Genomic DNA, 23,661 nt, shown 5'->3' on the forward strand with positions numbered 1-23,661 from the left:
CATTCGGTGGGTTGAGGTCCCGAACCTAATAAAAAGGAGAAGGCAGAAAGTGAGCCTAGTATGGGCATTTATCTTCCTGACTGCTGATGTCATGTGACAAGCCATCCAAAGCCCCCCACTTCCATGACGGACCACACTGTTGAATTGTGAGCCAAAATAAACACTTCCTTCTTTCAATCGCTTTTGTCGGGTGACTTGTCCCAATAATGCATAAATCCATGAGTGCATCTGCCTGTGTGCTTCTAGCTATGTGGTTATCAGATACATTTCACTAGAGTTTCTGTTTCTTAAAACAGAGTATTCTAAGTGGCATATAACATATGAGGGCTGAGAAAGGCAGATTTAATGGAGGTCAGACTCCACATCAGAAATTCTGCATCCCTAATTTTATTGTTTTCATAAGAATGCTGGGAGAGTCATGTGTTCCACATTTAAGCCAGGTTTTACTCAAAAGTCTGGAGGTTCCTGCACCTCTACATGGAATTAGGAATCCTTACCTAAATTAGAATGAGTCACTAAGTGTTATTTCTAGCCTTCACTAATATTAGCTCCTGGACATAAAATTGTTCTCTGATGAATATCAAATTTCTGTGGGGCAATGTAGAGCTATATGGATGGGCCATGAAACCAGGCAGAATGTTCAAACTTCAGCACATTTATTGACCAGGTGAACTAAAACATTACTTAGATAGCAGAGTGTGCATTACCACCAATAAAATACAATAATGGTATCTACCTGCAAATGGATATTTCAAGTAGTACATTAGATAATGCCTAAAATCATCTAGCAAATACCAGTGATAATTTAGTCAGGTCACAAATATGCCCTGCTCATAAAATTTTGCTACTGCAAAATACACAGTCAATTTTTTAAAAAATCACATCTTAGGATTTTAGGAGTAGAGGAGACTGCAAGGATATGTTTCTATGCTATCCCTGCATCAGGAGGGGAGAGCCCATAATTTTGAAAATATAGCTCAGAGCAATATATATAAGTATATAAATGACCTTCTTTTGAGTAACTACTAGAAAGCTAAACAGAAAAATTTATATCCCCCAGGAAACTTAGGATAAAAGTTACTTATCATGAAGGAGTAGTTAAGTAAACACTGCCACACAGCTGCTTGAGGGAAGGAAGGCAAGTAAGATTAGTTAAAAATAGATGAGTGGGATAGTTATCCTTACATTTGTCCTGCTGCATGGTACTTCTTCAGTGTTGTGTAGTTAGAGGACACTGAACTTGGAATTTTAGAAAAACACAACTGGGATCCAGTCCCTTCTCCATTATTTATTTTTCCTGTAACAAGGGGCAAGAAGGTTGTCGTCTTTAAATCTCAGCTTAATCTTTAAAAGAGAGTGACACTTAGTCCCGTGCCTCTCTTACAGACTGCTTCTTAGAAAGCATAGCATTTTATATAATATAATATTCAGTATGTGTGTAAGGGAAATGAAAATGTTGATGATCACAAAGGGCAGAAGCCCCAAATTCTGCATTCTGTAACATGTCCTTTATGGTTGTTTCCTTGAGATGTATATTCATTGATGATTTTCTAGTGTCAGGAGCCACTCAGAAAGCTCACAGAATAGCAGGGTGCAGGCTGTGAATGGCTGTAGATTCAAGCAGGGTCCTTTGATGATGATGATCTTTGAAGGTTTTCCATCTCTGGAGAGCCACACTCTGCTCACTGCAGCTGATGGAGTAACGCTTCAGGCTTAGCTTGTGATCCTCGGCTGGAGTCACAGTTGAAAACCACTCAATCAAGAAACCAATCAGTCTGTCTAGAAAATAAATGGGTTAGAGAAGAAATGCCAAGATGACTCAGACTCGATTCTGAAAGTATTTTTAATGGGGGCATTGATTAGGCCTCCACTGAATATTTACTAAAAATAAAAAATAATATTGGCACTACTCTTTGTGGACTCTCTTCCAGATAGCTGTGACGTCTGAGAAGCACTTGGAACAGTGCATACAAAAACCATAACTATCAGCATCATGCTTACCTATGATTGCTTCTCTATTTCCACAAAAGCCTTAAGCAAATGGTTCTTCAGGAAGCCAGAATGCACTGGAAATCAGTAAACCAGGTACCAACACTCTATTTTATTTTTATAACTGTCAGTTTCTGTTCAAGTCCAGAATCCCTTTTGCTCATAGAAAGTGTGCTGGTCATGGTCCCAGGCAAATAAAAATAACAAATGACTACAAATTCAGTTCAACACAAAATGGGAAGAGGCTGCACAGAAAGCTAAGATAACCACTGATTTGCATAACTACAAACTCTATACAAGAATAAAACCCAGCTAGGAGTAAGAGGACTATATACTAGTCCCAGGGGAAAATGTGAGAAAGACCATGTCCAGGGAGTACCAGGGAGAAGATTAGAAACACTGGCCTCTTCCTCCGTCTCGCTTTTGTAGGCAAGCATCTCAAAACACTAAGGTGTGCTACCTTGCTTGGCTGTCCTTCTGTTTACTGAAAACTTTAACATGGTTGATTGAAGTATGAAAGGGCTAAACCAGTTTGAGGATATTACCACAGTATGCAACTAGCTTATAGAAAATATAAACGCTTTTCAAGTAAGGGACAAGCTGTTTTACTGTACCACTCTATTATCCTACCTAGGGTGAACATGTTTTCATGTAATTTCACATAGAGAGGCATGTCTTGTTTATCAACCTAACAGTTACAAAATTATAAATGACTACACTCCTAACCTGAGTTTTCCTGGATAGCAAATCAAACGCCTTCTTTCCATGTGTTCTCCATTCTTCTCATGTGTGTTTATGATACTTATCCTTTCCTATATGGTTGTCTTTTTCAGACTGACTGGCATAAAACTAACGTTTTGTTCTGTTCATTTGATGTGCTATGAATTTCATCTTACATTTTCTTGGAGATTTTTTTTCTACATTTAAGTGACTTTAATGAGCAAATCCCCTTGTCAATACAAGCAACAACTTTCTTCAAAGTTAATATTTTCTGTTTCTTATTTAAAGAATCCTTCCTTATCCAGAAGACAAGATATTCTAGCATTTTCCCCTAAAAGTTTTAAATAGTAACATTTAAGAGCTTAATGCATGTAGAATTGATTTTTAAGCATGTTGTGGTCCCCTTCATTTTATAATCCATGCTTTTCCATTTTTAAGTATGTATATATCTATATCTATGTGTGGATGGCATGTGAGTGAGTGCATGCAGAGGCAAGAAGGGGGCATCAGATCCTGTGGAGCTAGAGTTACAGGTGGTTATGAGCTGCCCATGAGTGCTGGGAACCAAACTCAGGTCCTCTGTAAAAGCACTGATGCTGTTAGCAGCTGAGCCATTCTCCAGTGTAACCCATGAATTTTTTAATTATGATACAGTTTTTCAAAGAATCTCAGGTCACATCTAACTTGAACAGTTTCATGTTTCCTAGCTTTACCTCACAGCATTTGAATAACTGCAACTTTCTTCTTGAAAGTGTCTTTTATTTTCTCAGTTATGTTGTTCTTCCTCTACCTTGCAATTTTCAGTCTTATAGCCTTCATTGTGTCCTTTCCTGGCCTCCTAAATGGTCTATCTTCAGCTACTCCTCTCCTTATTTAGTCATTCCCTTTGCCCTTTGTATATTCCTACACCCATTCTTAGACACCAGTGTTCTTAATATACATACACACAGTAACTTTGCTACCTGAGTTATTTTCCCCTACAATGACACATTTTGAATATTCTTTTTTTTTTCTTTTTTACTGGATAGTCTCTAACATTCCTGATCTGGACTAAATCTGAATATTGTCTGAAAATACGTCATCAGCCATCTCAGGTCATTCTGTTCCTTTTTTTTCTAACTTCATAACTACTATAGGCTCTGTAGAAAGCTGACATCACCCTTACTTTTCACTATCATTTCCAGACTAACTATCCCACAAATATAAAATACCATGAACCTTTGAAGAGTGTACATTAGTCTGCTGTATGAACCCATATTCTCATTGTAGCATTATTCAGATTTTCTCACCCTTTCTCCTTTTGTATTAGTGAGGCTTCTCTAGAGGTGTGGTTTACATAATAGGGTCTGGGTTGTCCAACAATGTCTGTCTTCATGTTGGAGAGGCCAAAACCCCAGTAGCCATTCAGTCCTTAAGACTGGGTGCCTCAGCAGGCCCAAACTGGTATGAGATCATGGAGGACTCCTGGAGAGCCTCTGGTCTTCAGGGTACACTAGAATTCTGAAGAAACAGTATATTGCTATTAGTGAGAACATGTAGCAACAACTGTGGTGGTGGTGAGGGGGCAGAAAGAAGGTAGATGGACTTCTTCGTAGGATAAGAAGGCAGTGAGGCCCAAAGCAAACCTTTTCCTTTTCTTCAGACTGCTACAAGAAGGTGATGCTCACAGTTGAGGTAGGTTTGCCCACTTCAAATGGTTTGAACAATAAAACCCTCCACCACAGTTATACTCATTGGGCTATCTGTTAGCTGACTCCACATCCAGTCAAGTTGAAATCAAGATTAATCACCATGCCCTTCGTTGGCAGTTTTAATATCTGGTACATTGTCCTTCTCCTTACCACAAGTTCTTTCATCATTGAGGGTGTCACCTGTCTACTGGCTATGCTTTGAATGTTCTTGTCCCCACTCGCAACTCATCTGTTGGAAACCCTAATCTTAAAATGAAGTTATTAAGAGGTAGGTTAAATCAGGGAGGTTGTTAGATCATGAGGGAGAATGCTTCATTCCTGGTATGAATGCTGTAATTAAAGAAGGCTAGGAGAGACTTCCTATTTCTTCCACCATCACAAACATAGCTAGAAGAGGCTATCCATGTGAAAGAAGTTATCCCTTACCAGACACTGGACATACATATATCTTGATTATGGGATATTGTACCCTTTCCTCACTCTGGTATATGCAGTATGTTCTAGCGCTTGGTTTCCCTGTTACAATTTTAAAATGCAATGTGTCAGCCATTTCAGTCTCAATTCCCCTTGACAAATGTATAGGGTGGCACAAATAAGTCACGTTCAGTCTCTACTGCATGGGTAGTGGTGGACAAGTGGTGTTTGTGGCTGCACCCAGGCACATAGTCATCCTTTGTCCTGAAAATAAAATCGAAGTTCTTTTGAAAAATGGAGTTTCTAAAGGCAAGGTACAGCCTGAAAACCATTGCTTTGCATGATATAAAGTAACTTATAGCAAGACACAGCCTGATCTCAATAATCCCAAATACTTTGAACTCAGAAGTAAATTCATCAACTCCATCTATATTTAGTTTAAGCATAAAGATTATTTATTCTATTAGAATGGTTGACCTAATCCCAGAACAAAAATGGTGCTACAATACATTCTCACAGCTGTCAGTACCTTCTATAACACCATGCCACATTTACTATTGTTGCTTTTGGCTATTTTCCAACTGAACCTAAGCATTAAGAAGATAGCAACATCTGTATTGTTAATAACAGAAAGCAAATGCTGATGAGTACAAGGAATGGTATAGAGTAAGAACCTAATAAACATATGTTTAGCAAATCACTATCAAAACTGAATATGACAATGGCACCATTGTGTCTTAGTTTAAGACCAAAAATAGCTATCCTCCATATAGGCCCACCTTTTCCAGGAATAAACTCCAGAGCCTGCACATTTACACACAGTCATTTTGTCAAACCCATACCATCTGTGTCTTCTGCTCTTAGGGTATTGTCTTTCTTTCTTCCTACTCATCCTTCAAGCCTCATCTGAAGAGTAACCATTACTGTAAAGGTCCTTTGTAATGCCCCTGGAATATTTAGAGATCTTCCCTTATTCACAAATAATCCTGAGCATATGTCAACCATAACTTGTTAACTCATGACAACTATCCTAAATTTATTTGTATTCTCATAAACCTATAAGCTTCCTAAGAAATAACTTTTGGAGTATTTTGCTTTGATACAATGCCTAGCAAAGTGCCTGAAAAAACTACAGTCCCAACATGTATTGGGGTGGGTACTAGGGAGTTTTCTCAGTAGGTATAGTGTTCATGATGAAAATGTGAAGACCTGAGTTCAAATCCCCAAAACCTACACAAATCCAGGCATAAATATCATATTGTACATATGATTCCATGGCTCCTACTTTGAGATGGGAGAAATAGGAGAATCCCTAGAAGCTCAGGGGACAAGTCTAGAATACACAACAGAAAAATAGCAATAAGGTACTACCCCAAACAAGATGGAAGAAGACCAACACTGAGGTTCTCTTCTGGCCTCCACATATAGGTTACACCATGTATGTTGCCCGCAACACACTCACATAAACATTACACAAACACACACACACACACACACACACACACACACACACACACACACACACATCACTTATATCTTATGCACTTCAACACTAACATCAAGTTATCACAACAAGCAATTTATTAAGAATTAGATAAAATTTTGGCTGAAGGTGAATATGAAATTTGAAGATATTACAGAGATTTAGTCTGGAAACAGGGCATCTTTCCTTGGTATGCATAGGTGATCAACAGAGGTGCTTTCCTCATTGTATTGCTATGAACTGATTTCTGGGTTTTCTCAATTAGATGATTTAGATGATGACATGAATTAACATTAAAATTAAAATTCATAAAGCACTTGAAGCAAGATGGGCTATGTAGATGCTTGTCATAATACAAGTCATTAATTTTATTAATTCACTAGGCAAAATTCAGGTGCAAATCTAAGTGTTAAAATGTATGCTTTGGGATTGGAGAAATGGCTGAGTGGTTAAGAGCACTGCCTGACCTTCCAAAGGTCCTGAATTCAATTACCAGCACCCACATGGTGGATCACAACCATCTGTAATGAAATGGAAAGCCCTCTTCTGGCCTGTAGGCATACATACATGCAAGCAGAACATTGTTTACATATTAAATAAATCTTTAAAAAAGTATGCTTTGATTCAACACAAAAATGATTGTATAACAGCTTATTCAGTGGAACATGGAAATAGCAATAGCTAACACTACAGTAGTAAACATTACCCAAGTGCAAGTTAAATCATCCAACCTAGCATTTGCTCTCTCTATTCTCGAAAGGAATCCAGGTTTCTTTTAATACAAAGATGCTCAGATTCTATGAAACTTTGGCAATAGGCTATTATTAGCATACTGTCATTGGACATAACATCTGTATTTAGGAACCTCAAATGCCTTTCTTCTTAAGCTTTCTTCTCTTTCAGAGTCAAGAAACTAATGATCCACTTAGAAAGAAAGAGAAGATTTATCTTTAACTTTCTGTGTCTCTTCAAACTAGGTAACAATGTTAACCATTCGACTGAAGAAGAATCTTCTCAGGGGAATTAGGAACATAAGAGTTAGAGCATGGACACTGAGGTCATCTCTACTGATGTCACTCCTTGGCTGAGAAGCCCTCCGGGCCTCATGTTCCAGATAACACATGCTACAGTGGCATATGTTTGTGACTTAGACTACTATGAGCATATGTGGGAGAACTCTGGAAAAAAATAAAATTCAAAAACATGAGAACACATAAGAAAGTTTTGAATTCACATTTATCTTATGAAAGTCGATCTGCCTTATAAGGAAAAGCTAAAGATAATTACTGAAGCTCAGCTCGGAAGACTCTGTGGGAAAAAAGTACTGCTTTCTCTACTTTTTCTAGTTTCTCATGCCATCTAGCGTCCTCACCTCCATCACCTTCCACCAGTTGTATCTCCAATAAAGGAGATCAGGGATCCATGGAAGTCATCGTTGTCGTCGTCTTCTTCTCCTTCTCCTTCTCCTTCTCCTTCTCCTCCTTTTTCTTCTTTCTCTTCTTCTTCTCCTCCTGCTTCTCCCTCTTCTTCCTCTTGCTCTTCATCATCATCTTTTTTTTCTTCACAAAATTATTATAAAAGTTTGTTCTTATCTCAAAGTTTTTATTTCTTCTACCTGAATTTCTGGTTGCAAAAATCTGAGACTTAAAAAAGAACAAACTGATATAGAAACAAAATTAATAGCTGAAGCAGAAATGCCACTTTGAAGCTTTCCTAGCAACATTAGTGCAAAGAATGGAATTCCACAATGTAATTTCCAAATTGTAGGTCTTACTGCATTTTTCTTTATCTTTCTTTAAAAGTGAAGTATAAGGAAAGGTAAAATCCTTATTTGCAACAAAATTAGTCTCTCCCTAAATTACTTCGAGAAGTTGTAGTCTAGAATGGCAACCTTACTCATTTTATCATACAGCTTTTCAAATTGATCAACATTCTTTGTTTTCTTTTGTCATATGCCAGTTAAACTTTTCTCTTTAGAACACACAGTTTAGAATGTATTTAGAAGTTTTAAACTATCATTGTCCTGAAATTTGGAAAAACGCCCCTGAAATGACCAGGTAAGGAAGGAAATCTAACCTACTGAAGCAACAGAGGTAACATGAAAACAAGAAGGACCCAACTGACGTCAGTACCACTTGGGAGGCAGATAAAGAGGCCGTCTTGGAAGTTCCAGCTGACTCTAGCGTGCTCTAATATGCTAGTGTATTTAGAATAATTTATGCTTCTCACCTTCCTAGTTCTGGAGAAAGTATGAATAGTGGAATTGGAACCTGAAATGATTCCTACTTGTCCTAATTCACTACTGTAAGGCTAAGATGCCTTGTTGTTAGTGTTTTTAGTCTTGAGTGTGAATCTTAGTCATTAGATAATATATAACTTGGTTATTTGGGGATGAACTACTATTTCTGGACCCATGTTTTTAAAGTGTAAGCCCATTCAGGATGTAGAAGGATGGATGTTCATGGTTTACTAGCCAGGAACTTCTCTGCTGTGGGATGGAAGTTCGGGGATTCTGCTTGTTGAGTCTCTGCCTATTGTTTCCAATAATGACAGGCCTGTGGTCTGCTCTCATCTTTCTGGCCCCTGCTTAGGAAGAAGGAGCAGTTCTGGCAGAATGCCTCTGCAGCTTTTGGAAGTGACACAATGTGAGTGCAGCTATAAGCAATGAAACAGTAGGGTCTCAGCATTATTTTAAATACATTCCCCACTTTCCAGTGGTCATACTGTGTTCAAAGATAAGGAGAGAGCTATTGCCCCTAGGGACAAGTGACAATTGTGTGATGTGTGTATTTTATCTACCTAGCAACTGTTTCAGAACGAAAGTCAAGGATTTTGTAAGTACAGAAGTGCTGTTTGTCAGCTGATTCAAAAATGAAAGATAACAACGATGTGGTCTAGTGGTTTGTACATACATTTCAGTGTCAGCAGTTTTGACTTATAATCGTCTTCAACTGTCTTTCTGGTTGGCTCAGATTATTAAAAAAAATAACCTAACTTCTCTCTCATTGTCCCCTACCTATAAAATAGAAGAAAGTGTTCTTACTGCACAGAGACTTTTAATTTTTGACAAGGGATATTTCTAGTTACTCTGGAAACAAACAAAGTAAAGATCATACATGTGTACACAGATGCATAGACACAGTTTTATACTCTCAAGTTTCTTTCACTTCCTTCCACATCTTAGGAAAAAGTTAAGGTGTGAGCAAGGATACTCTCAGATTTTCTCTTTCCATTTTAAAGGTGTCTTATTCCTAGTTTAACAGCATAGGGAAAGATTAGTTCAAGGCTCCCATGCTAGGTAGTGATTCAAACTCCTCGGGTTAACAGCGACATCTCACAGAGTCTTGGAGAGTTTTCAAAGCTCCCATTTCTTTTAATTAGCTCCCTGTTTGCCTTGGGCAGCAACTTCAGGGAATCCATAGGACATAGACACACAAATTAATAATATACATTGAACATAAAAAACTTAAAAATGTAACCAGCACATGGCTCTAAATGCCTTTCTGCATGTTTTGGATGTTATGTAGTATAATAAATGATACAGCATTGTTTATGACAAAACAAAACGTCTGAACTAAAAGAAATCAATTATCCAGGTATGGTGACACACATCTTTAATCCCAGCATTTGTGAAACAGAGGCAGGCAGATCTCCGAGTTCAACGCCAGCCTGGTCTACATAGTGAGTCAAGGCTGCATAGTGAGACCCTGTCTCAACTCCACCCCCATCACTCCCCCCCCCACACACACACACGTGCACAAAGGAAGAAGAAGAAGAGAGAAATGAATTGCATGCATAAAACTAGGAAGAAGGAATGCATATGTGTGAAGAGAAAGCATTTGATAAAATAATGATTGGGAAACTAAAGAAACATTACTATTTGGAGTTTGAGATGCAGATTTGGAGATGTAAGCTCATTTCATTCAACAACAACAACAAAAATATACAAAATCCTGGGCATTGTTCCACTCTCCTCAAGGTGGAGACAAAACATCTAAACTCTCTACCTTCCTATTTTTAAACCCTCACTCTTGGAAAAACTTTTATTTTGATTTCCTGCTTCGGTTTTCTCAAGGATGGGGCAAAGATACCCTCATTATGCTTTAGGCCTGATACACACATAGGATTTGCATCTCTTGGCCATCATTCTACTGTCAATATTTTCCTGGTATATCTGAGACCAAAACAAGTGTAACTAATACTTAAACCAGAATATTAAACATGTAAAAATATCCTATGCTCTTTTCCTCTCCTTCAACACAAGACATGAACTATCTCTTAACCATTGATGAAACACTACAATAGCTAGAGTTAATCTTTGATGCAAATATATTTGAGATACATATATGACAGGTCAAATGCTTCTCTGAAGACTTCTAACCTCTAAGCAGATATTTTTGATCTGTGGATCTTGAATCCTTTGGAGGTTGAACAACCCTTTCACAGAGGTCAAATATCAGATATGTGTCTTATCAGATATTTATATTATGATTTGTAACAGCAGCAAAATTACAATTACGAAGTAGCAATAATATTAATTGTATGGTTGAGGATCACCACAACTGAAGAACTGTATTAAAGGGTGGTTGAGAACCACTGTTCTAGAGTGCATGGCTATAAACCAAATGGACCAGTCACTGGTGTTGACAAATTAATATTTATTCTAACTTACAGGCAGCTTCGTTATTCTTTTCAGGATTGGCAAGATAGGGTTTTCATATTGTCCTTGTCAGTTTGTAATGTCAACTTGACACACCTGGGAAGAAGGAACCTCACCTGATGAATTGTCTGCATGGGATTGGCCTTTGGGCTATTGTCTTGATTGCTAATTGGCAAAGGAGGACTCTGGTCACTGTGGGAACAGCCATCTCTTGGGCAGGTGGTCTGAGCTGTATAAAAAAAGCACTGAATGTAGACCAGGGAGCAAACCAATAAGCATCCTTCTTTGGTTGGCTGTGCTTCAGTTCCTGTCCGCAGTTTCTTGCCTCAGCTTCCCTTGGTGAGAGACTATGAGATACAAGATGAAATAAACTCTTTCCTCACCTAAGGTTTTTTTTTTTTGGTCATTATTTTATCACAGCAACAGAGAAGCAAACTAGAATAGAAATGGGTACTGAGAATGCAAGAGTGGGATATCGCTATGACAGACAGGCCTGTCTTGTATTGGGAATGATTGTGGAAGATTTCAGAACTTTGCAAGGGAAAAGCCAGTGAGTGCTCAGAGCTTATTCAGCTATTGTTATGGGAGTTTGAAAGATCAGAATACCTAGAAAGCAAAGGATGGTGGCCTTATTTGTGAAGTTTCAACAGAAAGTTTGAGCATTCTCACAGGACTATCAGGGCTATTTCTGTGATTCATTTGAATTAAAAATCATTGGAAGCAAAACCTTGTGGGCTGCAGTGGATGCTGGATGGCGGAGCTGAAAAATCAGACCTGATTAAGAAAGACCAGATCATTGAAATGAAATCCTCCAGGGAATATTTCCTCAGCATCAGCACCCAGAAGCTGTGGGCTAGAGGGGACCAAGGATGCATCTTAAAATGCCAGCTGAACTTATCAATGTGTAACAGTTGTTTTGAAAACATGAAGGGGCCATGGAGAATACCTGGGCTTGAAACTATGTGACAGGTTTGGAAAGGAGGCCAGAAGAAGCCATTGGTGAAGGTTCAGTCTTATTTGCCAAAGAGAGTCCACATGTTGGAGATGCTAGGACTGTGGGGTGTTCATCAAGAATAACAATTGTGTGTGGGGTAGAGCTGACATGAGCCTATGAGACAAGTTGTATGTATTGCTGAGAGCAGAACTGGAGAAATGGGAGTGCCTTTGGAGTGCAGAAGAGTATGAGTGAGTCCCAGATGTCAGACACTAAGCTTTTCCCACAGTCAGTTTTTGGTTTTTGCTTTGATCTGATTATAACTTTGACTAGGTTCTTTCTCTTGGAATAAGAAAAATATGTAATTCATTTTGGATTTTATAGACACTTTACAAATAGATTTTTTGATTTTTAAGGAGAAGTTGGATTTTTAAACTGTTGGAATTCTTTTAATTTTTGTGTTGGACTTTTAAATTTGCATTAACACAAGATTTGGGGGATAAACAAGAAAGGAAAGGTTACAGCTAAGGTGATATGTTTGTGTGTCAAGTTACAGTTGACAAAGCATGAAGTGTCCTAATTATTTCTGTTGTAAACTTGAAATAACTCAGAAAAGGGAACCTTAACTAAAGAATTGCCTCAGTTGAAATTGCTTGCCTGTGTGCCCTTGAGGCACTTTCTGGGTGGCTTATTGATATATGTTGTTGCAGCACACTTGGGGTGGTGATATCTCTGGGCCTGGGCAGTATGAAAAAGGTAGGTGAACATGAACCTGGGTGCAAGCCACTAAGCACATCCCTCTGCATTATCTGCTCCAGCTTCTGCCTCCAGTTCCTGCCCTGAGTTCTTGCCTTGGCTGCCCTTAATGATGAAGTATAAACTGTAAGATGACATAAACCCATTCCCCCTACCAGTTGCTTTTGGTCAGTGCTTTGTCACAGTAACAGAGAAGGAAATTAGAACATATATCTACAAATTTGAGCATCAGATTCTACAATCTGATAAATTCACACAGGCAATATGCTATTTTTTTTAAATTTCCTTTTATGTCTGTAGCTCTGATTTTACTTTTACAAATTTATCTTTGCAGTGTCATGTCTCTGATCACATTTAGAAGATGACTTGGATCAAATCCCAAAAGAGGATCACTCTTATTCCATGTGTTTCCAAAGAAATGAAAATGAGCTTCAAATATTGATGTAAATACTGAAATTTGAGGGAGACCTTGCTGTGATATAGAGTAGTGCTCTGTGATTGCGTTTCTATCTTACATATGCCATCTTCCTTTAAATTGGTGGGTAAATTTGACAGCTCTAGGAACAGAGGCACTAATAGCAGTTTCAGGGACAAGGACTGAACAAGCTTTTCTACAACATCCCTGTGTCTCAATTGGGGCTGTACCAAATGTCTAATTTTAGTATTTGGCTCAACACCAAACACCTGGAAATGGCATTCCGCCAGAGAGGAGCACAAAGCTAAACAGTGGGAGAGCAACTACATCTGTCTCCTCTTGTTTTCCCCTTCTCAGTTATTAGGTAAATAAGGTAGTTATTAGGTAAATAAGGTAGTTATTAAATGATGACTTATGCAAAGCCTACAATTTTAGTGTTCACATTTCATCTTACCAACATTGATCAGGCTGCTTAGTACATAATGTTTTGATAATATTTGTATGAAAACCAGCTTAACTTCCTTCTTGATGCTAATCCTTCGAACAGATATCAAACTGCTATTTTCTTAAAAAGGAATATATACATGGAAGAAGGCAGGTGTTGGATTTAGTGCAATGGAAAATTGAAATCTGCTAAGTTTTCAGTGGCTGAATTTAGCTTGAGTGTTCCTCCATACTGTACATGCCATAGCACTCAGGACTCCTGACTCCATTTCTTCACCCACAGAAACCACATTTCCTCTCTCCCTTTCTCACTTCACCAATCCACAAACCCTTTAACAACCCCTGAAATATGGAGACATTTCCCGACATCTCCACAAATATAACAAAAAGCTTTCGTGGTCTCATGTAACCAAACTTATAACCATGTGCACGCCTCCTGTGACCAAGAAAATCATTCATTTCTCTGGTGTGTCCAATTCAAGATTCTTCTCAATAGAGTACATGGAGTTTGAAGGCCAAATCCAGTTGTAGATTTCAAGGGAATCAAACACACATATAAAGAAAATCAGAGTAATGCTATATTTTACCTAATGATTTATATTTTTGAAAATGTAGTTACTTTTCATTGACTGTTCTGAATATTTTCTAGAGAAAACATACAGATGTGATCATAATTATGAGTTCATCTACATTTTCTAATGAATCCTACCTAAATTATCTATAGTGTAGTAATGTATAGTTTCAGCCTATTATTAATAAAAGTACAGTTTTAAAATTTCTTTTCATATTTGATTGCTTTGTATCCAAGTTTTTTAAGGTTCTTTTGGTCACACCAGCCTATTTCAGATGCTAACGAATCTGCAGCTTAATGAATTTTCCCTCCAGGGCCATCTTCTCACTTCCCATTTATTGTCATTTCAATCTGGGGACACTAATGAAACATATTTTCTTTGTACGCTTGTAGCACCCAGGGGGTGCGAAGTTAACACATTGGGTCAGTTTGCTAGGATGACCACAGCTGTACCACAGATGGAATAACTCACCCCACATAAATACATCCTCTCAGCATTTGGGGGGTTAGGAAGACCAAGGGTTCAATGTCAGTAGCTTTGGTTTCTTCTGATTCCTCTTTCTATGACTTGGCCAATCTTTCCATCACATCCTCAGATGTACTTCCCTCTGTGTGCCCAAATCACTCTTTTATAGGGACAACACTCAGATTGTACTGTGGCCCACCCTGCTTGTTTCAATTTAAGCCAACTCCTCTTTAAGGACGTTATGTCCAAATATAGTCACATTCAGAGGTATAGAGCATTCAAGCTTCAAGATATGAATTAAATGGGGATGTGGCTCAACTACTGACAAACCCCTTGAGTGATGTATGAAGAGAAGGAAAGTGATGAGTAAATTCTTCTTCGATTCTTGCCCTCAACAGATGGTCTTGATTCATATTTCATGCACTACCTCTCAGAGAGACCATGAAGCAACTAGACACTTAGTTCGATGGTCTGCTGGCAAGTCAACTTGCTGTTGGCTCTCCTTTTTTGCCTGGCTCCTGATGCTTCATTTCTTCCTGTTCCCAGGAGCAAATGTACCTATATAAAGCCCTCTTCCCTTAACATTCTCAGCTAACACACATTAGCTCACTTCATTACAGTCATGCAATATAGGTCTTCCTGTTACTTCATTAACAAAGAAGTGACTGTGTAAAGATAAATGACTTGGTCAAGGTCACACAGCCAAAAAGTTACACAAACACAACCTTTTTGTCTTCCAGCATGTGGTACCTTGCAGGTACTATGGTCTGTCAGTAATTTCTATATATTATCAATATAAAATTAGGCCATTTCTCCTAGCAATTAAAAAATACTTAAATGGACTAAAGCTAAAGACATCCCAACTGAGTGGTACATCTCCCTATTACTTCAATAACTATTCTTTCTTAAATCTGCGGTTTGATCATCATTTCCCCAAGCTTTCCCTGTTTTTGAAACTGTTTGTTTTCAACTACCAAATATATAAAATACAATGTCATTATTATTATCATCACAAACTATACCTTTTCAAGGAATCATCTCACAGTCAAATAAGGGAGGCTCTTATATCTTAATCAAAGCTATATAGCTTAATTGTTCATTAAACATGAGAGTAATTTAGTGTCCTACTATGCAATCATTATTGTTTCCTGAAAATGTGATATGATGAGATACAATAAATGCAAACTAAAATATTGCCTGTGGAAGGTTATTTATTATTTCTTCTAGCTAAAACCATTCATAACTTAAATTTATTGGTCCATACTCCCTTCATTATAAATATTTTATGTTCTGCCTGAGGGATCCATGTCTTAGCATTTAAATGTCTCAATCCTGTGTCATTAACAGGAAGAACAGGTTCACTGGGTGGAATTTTACCCTTTACTTTGGAATGTTACAATAATAATAGGCTATAAATATGTTATAATTATGTCTTTGATCACTGCTGTAGTTTTCTAGTCTCAATGAATAAAATTTAAAACTAAAGCTGAGACACTCCACAAAAATGGTAATAAGTATCCTTAATATTTAGCTGAAAATCATATTAATACAATAAAAATATATAGATTGGCTGGTACAGTATATCATCGTTTCTATTATTCCTTAATGTCAAATAGTATTTATACCTATCACCTGCTATATAGATCAATAATGATTTACATTTATATTAATTGTAAACCTTCTTTGTTCTTGATCTCTTAATCATCACAATTCCTTTTGAGGTATGGATGATAGTTACTTAAGTCTTTGTTTCCCAATAATAAAAGTGAGGTTCAGCCCATTATACCTATGTATAAATTTGTTTTAATTTCTAATTTCATTAACACTGTGAATCCAACTTCTTAAACTTGGCCATCTCATCATGTGCAGTGGGTGAGGGGTTACATTAGAGAAGTCACAGCAAGAAGAGTGCATTTACAAGTAACAGAAGAGTTAATGACAGGTTACCCTGTCTACTAAAAGATATGACATAGAGAACATGTCCTCTTTTACCTATCTCCCTCCAGATTTCATTTTCTTGAGTCAACCCTAAACACAGGTTACTTGAGAGTCCAAGAATGAGTAACTTTCCTAGACCTTCCAGTGAGCTATGACACGCAAGATGTCATGATTCATGTTAGGCTTTTAACATCATCGAAGGTAGTAGACCTATTTTGAGACCTCTCTTCTACTTCATTTGCATGCTACTCAATTTGAACATAATCTTTTGAGACTTACAGTGATGGTAGGTGTTGACTAATAACTTGTCAGGATCCAGAAGACAAACCTCCAGGAAGACTTTTGAGGGATTATTTAGATGAGGTTATTATTTAGATGACAACTCTGTCAGAGATTATCTTCATTAGTTTAAGTGAGGCTGGAAGGCTCACTCTAAAAGTAGGCGGCACCATTCCCTATGCTTGTATCCTAAATGGTTAAACACAAAATGAGGAAGCTAGCTGAGTACCAGCATTCCTTGTTCTCTGCTTCCTGATTTCCCTGGAACTAGAGTTACAGATGCTAGGAGCTACCATGTAGCTGCAGGGAACTGAACCCATTTCCCTTGCAAGAACAGCAAGTGTTGTTAGCCACCAGGCCCTAAAGTAGGTTTCTTCAATCGTACGTATGCTGTGTTAAAAAACGTGAAGCTTCTATATCATTAAATTTCCATAACGTTCATCACAGTTCCTTCCTGAAAGACTTAGCTTTAACCAGATCCCTCAAATCTCATATATATTTTTATTTTAATCTCCCACTAAAATCACACACTATATCAATTTTTATCAGCATATCTCCTTCACTACTGATAACCAAAATCAATGTTGCCAGATTACAGATTAATCATTAACAGATTACTTTAGGGGAACCAAAAAAATATTTGAAAATGTGGTCAGAGAAGGGCCAATGAAAAAATTGTTCATTCAAACTTTCTACTATTATGGAAACATTCCTTGCTAGTGCATTTATGTATATAAAAGAATCCAGTCCATCTCTTCTCCTTGTATTTCTTCTATTAATAAAGTGAAACCAGAGTCTGTGGTCTGAATACACACAAATTAGTGTGTTGAAATTAAATTTTAATTTAACATTTAATAGAAATGTCAGTGTGTCTTAGTGCTTTAGTTTGCTTTTCTGTTACCATGACAAAAAACAATTTGGTGAAAGAAAGGGTTAATTTCAGCTCACCCTGCTAGGTCACAGGCCATCATCAGGACAGAAACTGCAACAGAGAAATTATGGAGAAAAACTGCTTACTGGCTCACTCCCTCTGGTTCATGTTCAGCCAGCATCCTTTACAGCCCAGGTCTACTTGCCTAGGGACAGTGCTACTCATAGTGACATAGGCCATCACACCAGTCACCAGTTATGATAGTCACATCAGCAGTGGCCTGTTTGATTTATGCTATCCCTCAATTAAGACTCTGTCTCCCCAGGTATGTGTCCCTTGATCAAACTGATAATAAAAATTAACCAGGGCAGTTAGTATTTGAACATGAGACTTTTCGGCGATCATTAAGCCATGAAGGTAGAATAATAAGGGTTAGTAGGATAAGGGTTTTTATATAAATATTGAATGAATAGATTCCATCTGTTTCACTCTTCTGCCCTGTGAGCCAACTTGGCCATCCTAGTTTGCCCTTTCTGTTTCTTGTATCATGTGAGTTTGTATGAACAGTCATGGCATCCATGACAAATGGGCCATTTTCAGACCACAAATCTGCCTGTATCTTCATCTTGGACCTTGTTGCCTCAAGAACTATAGGAACTAATTTTTATTATGAAATCTGCAGCCTCACATACATCATTATAGGAACAAAACCAAAGACACCAAGATGAAACTGGTTTCAGAATTTTACTTTCAAGTTTTACTGAACTGAAATTCAGGGGTGGTTTCATCTTTGTGTTCCCATTGAAGATTAAATTGTCTTAGTTACTTTTCATTGTGATAAAAATACCCTGACAAAAGGAGCATAAGACTTTATTTTGGCTCACAGATTGAAAGTACAGTCTATCATGATAGGAAATCAGGAAGCAGAGAACAAGGAATGCTGGTACTCAGCTAGCTTCCTCATTTTGTGTTTAGCCATTTAGGATACAAGCATAGGGAATGGTGCCACCTCCTTTTAGAGGCTCTCTTCTAGCCTCCTCTGGCATCAGGCATGCACATGCTTCACACATAAACGTGTGGAAAAAAACATTCATACACATAAAATTAAAAACAAATTAAGTTCTCTACAAGAAGAAACATCTTTGAAGACAGACTGTCCTAAGAGAGAGTAAAACTGAAGGGAAATGCACCATAGAAGTAAGTGTTTTTCTTCGAGCTCCTGGGGTTATTTGCAACTTTCATCCCAAATAAATTTCTTGTATAAATAAGTGAGTAAAGACAGATAGTAGAAGCATATTAACATGGAGCACTGACAAAACATCTGTAGGCATCAAACTGCTACAGTGTGGATGTGGTTTGGTTGCTAAAGCCTGATGTTTCTGAGCTTCATCTCCAGCATAGCAATGATAAGAGGCCAAAGAACCTTCTAGAAAGGGTAAGGTGGACAGTAATGAGGTGACTAGGTCATGACTGCTCTTGCTAAGGGATTAATGCAAAACTTATAAGAGTGCATTAATTTCTGTAAGAACAATTGCTATGAAAAATCAAACACCCTCTTCCCTCCCCAACCCTTCCCTCTCTCCTCACCCCTCCTTTCCATTTTTGCCCCTTCTCTCCCCTTTGTTTTTCCCTCTGCCCCTTCTCCCCACACAGCTCATCTTCTATGTGATGAGTTTTTTCTTTGGGAGTACCTTATCTCAGTCACTTATCTTTGTGTGTGCATGTGTGGATATGTGTGGATATGATATATAGATATATATGTATATACATATATATATATATATCTATATATTCCTGTTCATGTATATGTATATGTGTGTGCAGGTATATGTACCCATGTATATTCATATGTGTGGGAGAGGTCCACAACAGGTGTCTTCCTCAGTTGATCCCCACTCCATTTGTGTGTGTGTGTGTGTGTGTGTGTGTGTGTGTGTGTGTGTTTGTTTGTTTGTTTTGTTTTTTGTTTTTAAGACAGGGTTTCTCTGTGGAATAGCCCTGGCTGTTCTCACTCTGTTGATGAGGCTGGCCTCAAATTCACGGAGATATACTTGCCTCTGTCTCCCTAGTGCTGGGATAAAGGCATGTGCCACTACGGCCCAGCCTCTACCCTATTTTCTGAAACAACATATCTTATTGAGCCCGGAGCTCACTGATTTGGCGAGCCAGAAGGATCCAGGGAGCTTCCAGTCTGTCCATCACCATCACTGGGTTGACATGTACATAACCAGATTTTTATATGTAAGTTGGGTATCAAAACTCAGGTCCACATGCTTGATCAGCAAGGTAGTCACTGAGCCAGCCCTCTAGTCATCAAATATTTAGCTACATTACATAAAATCAGTGGTGTTGCACACCTTTAATCGCAGTGCTTGGGAGGCAGAGGCAGATAGATCTCCGTGAATTTGAGGCCAGCCTGGACTACAGAGCTAGTTCCAGGACAGCCAGGGCTGTTACACAAAGAAACCCTGTCTCGAAAATCAAAAAAAATAAGAATGAAAGAAAGAAAGAAAGAAAGAAAGAAAGAAAGAAAGAAAGAAAGAAAGAAAGAAAGGAAAAGAAAAGAAAAGAAAGGAAAGGAAAAGAAAAGAAAAGAAAAGAAAAGAAAAGAAAAGAAAAGAAAAGAAAAGGGGGGATAAAAGAAACGCAGAAAAAAAGTACAAGCTGCATTGCCTGGAGAACAAACAGTTAAACAGCAAACTGTTCAGGGTGATCCAGAGTATACTTTAGCTGCTTGGAGTAAAAGAAGAGAAAAACCCCAAGGGTTTTACAAGGTCTCCCTGGCAAACTAGGATCCCGAGTCAACGTTTTCAGATACATAAAGTTCTTAGCACCTAATTCCATCAGTGTCTCACCACCCCAGGGCCCACATTGGTTCAGGCAAGCAATATGTGCCCCAAATCACTGTTCCTGAAGGTTCTAGAGGTAAACTGTGACAACAACCATGTCCTGCTAATACTATGGGCAATTAAATTCAGGAACAATGGGGCGTGTTTTCAGTTTTATTTCTGTCGCTTTGATTAAAACATTTGATTTAGACATTTGATAAAACTTAGAGGAGAAAAGGCTTTGTTGTGCTGAAATTCCAGGTCCTGGTCCATCCCTGAGAGAATCAAAGCAGGAACTCAAGCCAGGCCATCTTGCTGTTCTAGATGGCATTACCTCCAACCAAGGAACTCAAAGCCCAAAAAGTACAGCAGAAACCATAAAGGAATGCTGCTTTTTAGCTCTCTTGCAAACTGGCTTCTACTCAGCTAGCTTCCGTATATAGTTCCGGATCACGTGCATCAGAATGGTGTTGCCTACAGTGGAGTGGGCCATCCCACACTAAATAACAATCAAGACACTCCCCCACAGACATGCCCACAGACCAGTCTGATCAGGGCAATTCTTGAGTTGAAACTCCAGCTTTGTGACAGGGACACCATGATAGCCCACAAAAGATATTTTCAGTGATATCACAGTATGCCAGGAGAGACAGTGTTACCATAGGGAAATAATCCCCAGAGAGCCCTCCCAAGTACATTGCCATTGAAAGGTCAGCCTCCAGGACCACAGACTTACAGGGACACTTTATGCAACTCCAGTTTTGGGGGAACAAAACAATAAGAGTTGCTAAGTAAACTGATCCCAGTAGCCATGGGAGAGATTGACTGAAACCTAAGAGGTCAGTTCCTACTCCAGTGTGTCCAAAGTAGAAGACATGAAGTCAAAGGAGAATATTCTGAAGCTCTGGGGCTTACTGTTATTTTCCCAACTGGAGGTCAGTTTCAATTTCACTTGAGTCCACTTACTCTACCTGTTTGAGGGAAAGAGAGGAGGGGGGAATCTGCCCTTATGGCAAATTGTATTAATATTCTGGAATGCTCTGGCCACAGTGAATATGTTTCATGTGTTAGAAGATTATAAATTTAGGAAGCCAGAAAGGAAAGTTTTAATTTGAATATGTCATCCCAATAGCATGTGTCAGAAACCAGAAACTTAATCCCCACAACTTCAGTGTAGGGAAGTATGGTCTCTTGGAATCCCATGAGGATTAATGCTAATTTTATAACAGCTGGAGGCTTCTGCTCAACAGCTTGCCCCTCTTAAACTCTCACTTTCCCCTGTGGGATGATACAGCAAGAAATACCTCAACAAGAAGCTTCCTCCTGCAGCATAGGAAAACAAATACAGAGACCCAAAGCCAGACATTACACAGAGAGTAAGAGACCTTGGAACACTCAACCCTGGGAACTCTCCATCACATCCCTCCCCTCAGGGCTGAGGGAACCCCAAGGAAGAGGAGGCAGAAAGAGTGTAAGAGCCAGAAGACACCAAGGAAACAGGGCCCTCTAAATCAACATGATCAATGCTCATATGAACTCAAAAAGACTGAAGCAGCATGGGCAGGGCCTATACAGTTCTGCACCAGGCCCTCTGTGTATATATTATGGTTTCCAGCTTAGTGTTTTTATGGTATTCCTGGGCTTGTGAACGAGGTCTCTGATTCTTGTGCCTTCTCTTGCACTCTTTTCTTTCTGTTTGTTTTGTGATAGTTTTTATTTTAGATTTTATTTTGTTATATTTTATTACTATCCATTAGAAGCCTGTTTGTTTCCTAATGAGAAACAGAAAGGGAGTGGGTTCTGAGGGAAGGGGGTGAAGAACTGGGAGGAATAAAGGGAGGGAAAACTGTCAGTAATCAGGATAAATAATGTGAGGGAGAAAATCTATTTTCAATAAAAGGAAAAATAAAAACAAGGAAACCCCCAATGAATCCTAGCCCCTTAATCTTGACCTTCTGTTCTTGACAAATTTCCCAATCTTAGGTATTTTGTTGTACCTGTACAACAACAAAGCAAAACATCACACAGAGCTACCAACAACAAAGCCTTATTAATAAGGTAGAACGTGTGTGTTAGTCTACGTAAGCTTGGGCTTGTGTCCAGCCCACCTTTCTCTGCCCTGCTCAGAGACACCTGAGGCCTGGAGACTGCACACTGCTGATCCCATCCTGGTGGGATCCAGCCCACCCAAAGACTTCCAAGAAACCAGTACCAGTCCTGCCTCCATCCACAGGAAGAGGAGAGACATAGAGTATTGGAATTGGTTACACCCACCAGAAGGCTTCTGCTGGCTTCTTGTACTTTCATTGGCATGTTTTTCCTTAGGTTGGGAAAGTTTTCTTCTATGATTTTGCTGAATATATTTTCTTCGCCTTTGAGTTGGATTTCTTCACCTTCTTCTATATCTATTATTCCTGGGTTTGGTCTTTTCACGGTATCCCATATTTCCTGGATATTTTGTGTTAGGGATTTGTTGGACTTAGGATTTTCTTTGGTTGATGAGTCTGTTTCTCCTAGTGTATCTTCAACTCCTGAGATTCTCTCTTCCATCTCTTGTATTCCATTGGTTATGCTTACATCTGTAGTTCCTGGTTGTTTTCCCAGCATTCCCTAAGATTGTGCTTTCTTTATTGTCTCTATTTCAGTTTTTACGTCTTGAATTGTTTCCTTGAAATATTTGTTGGTATCTTGTATTTTTTGATTTGTTTTTTTCTTCCATTTCTTTAAGGGATTTTCTCATATCCTCTTTGAGGCCCTCTATCATTTTCATGAAGATGTTTTTAAGATCATTCTCATCGGCTTCAACTGAACTGTGATGTTCAGGTCTTGCTGGTGTATGGTCCCTAGTCTCTGGTGGTGTCATATTGGTTTTTCTGTTGTTGAATGTGCTTTTATATTATCTTCTTCCCATCCTTTCTTCTGGTGGGTGTAGCAGGAGTATCTTCCTCTCCTGGTGGATATGGAACCAAGGTTCCCTTCTGGTAGATGCAAACAGTTCCAATACTCTGATGTCTGTCCTTTCTCGTGAATTGAGGCGGGACTGTTACTGGGGCCTTGGCAGTCTCTGGGTGTGTTGGCTCCCAATGAGTTCGGATCCTGTGAGCAGACCCACATCTCAGGTGTCTCCGAGCAGGGCAGGGGAACAGTGGGAAATACCCTTGAATTACTTGGTACAGGAGACCACTTCCTCAACATTACACCA

General features: G+C 38.7%; 1 long non-coding RNA gene across 1 annotated transcript; it reads right to left on the reverse strand.

Annotated features, from left to right (window-relative positions):
• Positions 1-634: 634 nt before the first annotated feature.
• Positions 635-7,947, reverse strand: LOC118238261. Its single transcript, XR_004768056.1, has 2 exons — positions 7,670-7,947; positions 635-1,779 (listed from the first exon to the last, which is right to left on the reverse strand). It is a non-coding gene; the product is annotated as an uncharacterized LOC118238261 (long non-coding RNA).
• Positions 7,948-23,661: the final 15,714 nt, after the last annotated feature.

This window comes from Cricetulus griseus, chromosome 2 (genome assembly GCF_003668045.3).
Source record: "Cricetulus griseus strain 17A/GY chromosome 2, alternate assembly CriGri-PICRH-1.0, whole genome shotgun sequence".
NCBI classification, from domain to species: Eukaryota; Metazoa; Chordata; class Mammalia; order Rodentia; family Cricetidae; genus Cricetulus; species Cricetulus griseus.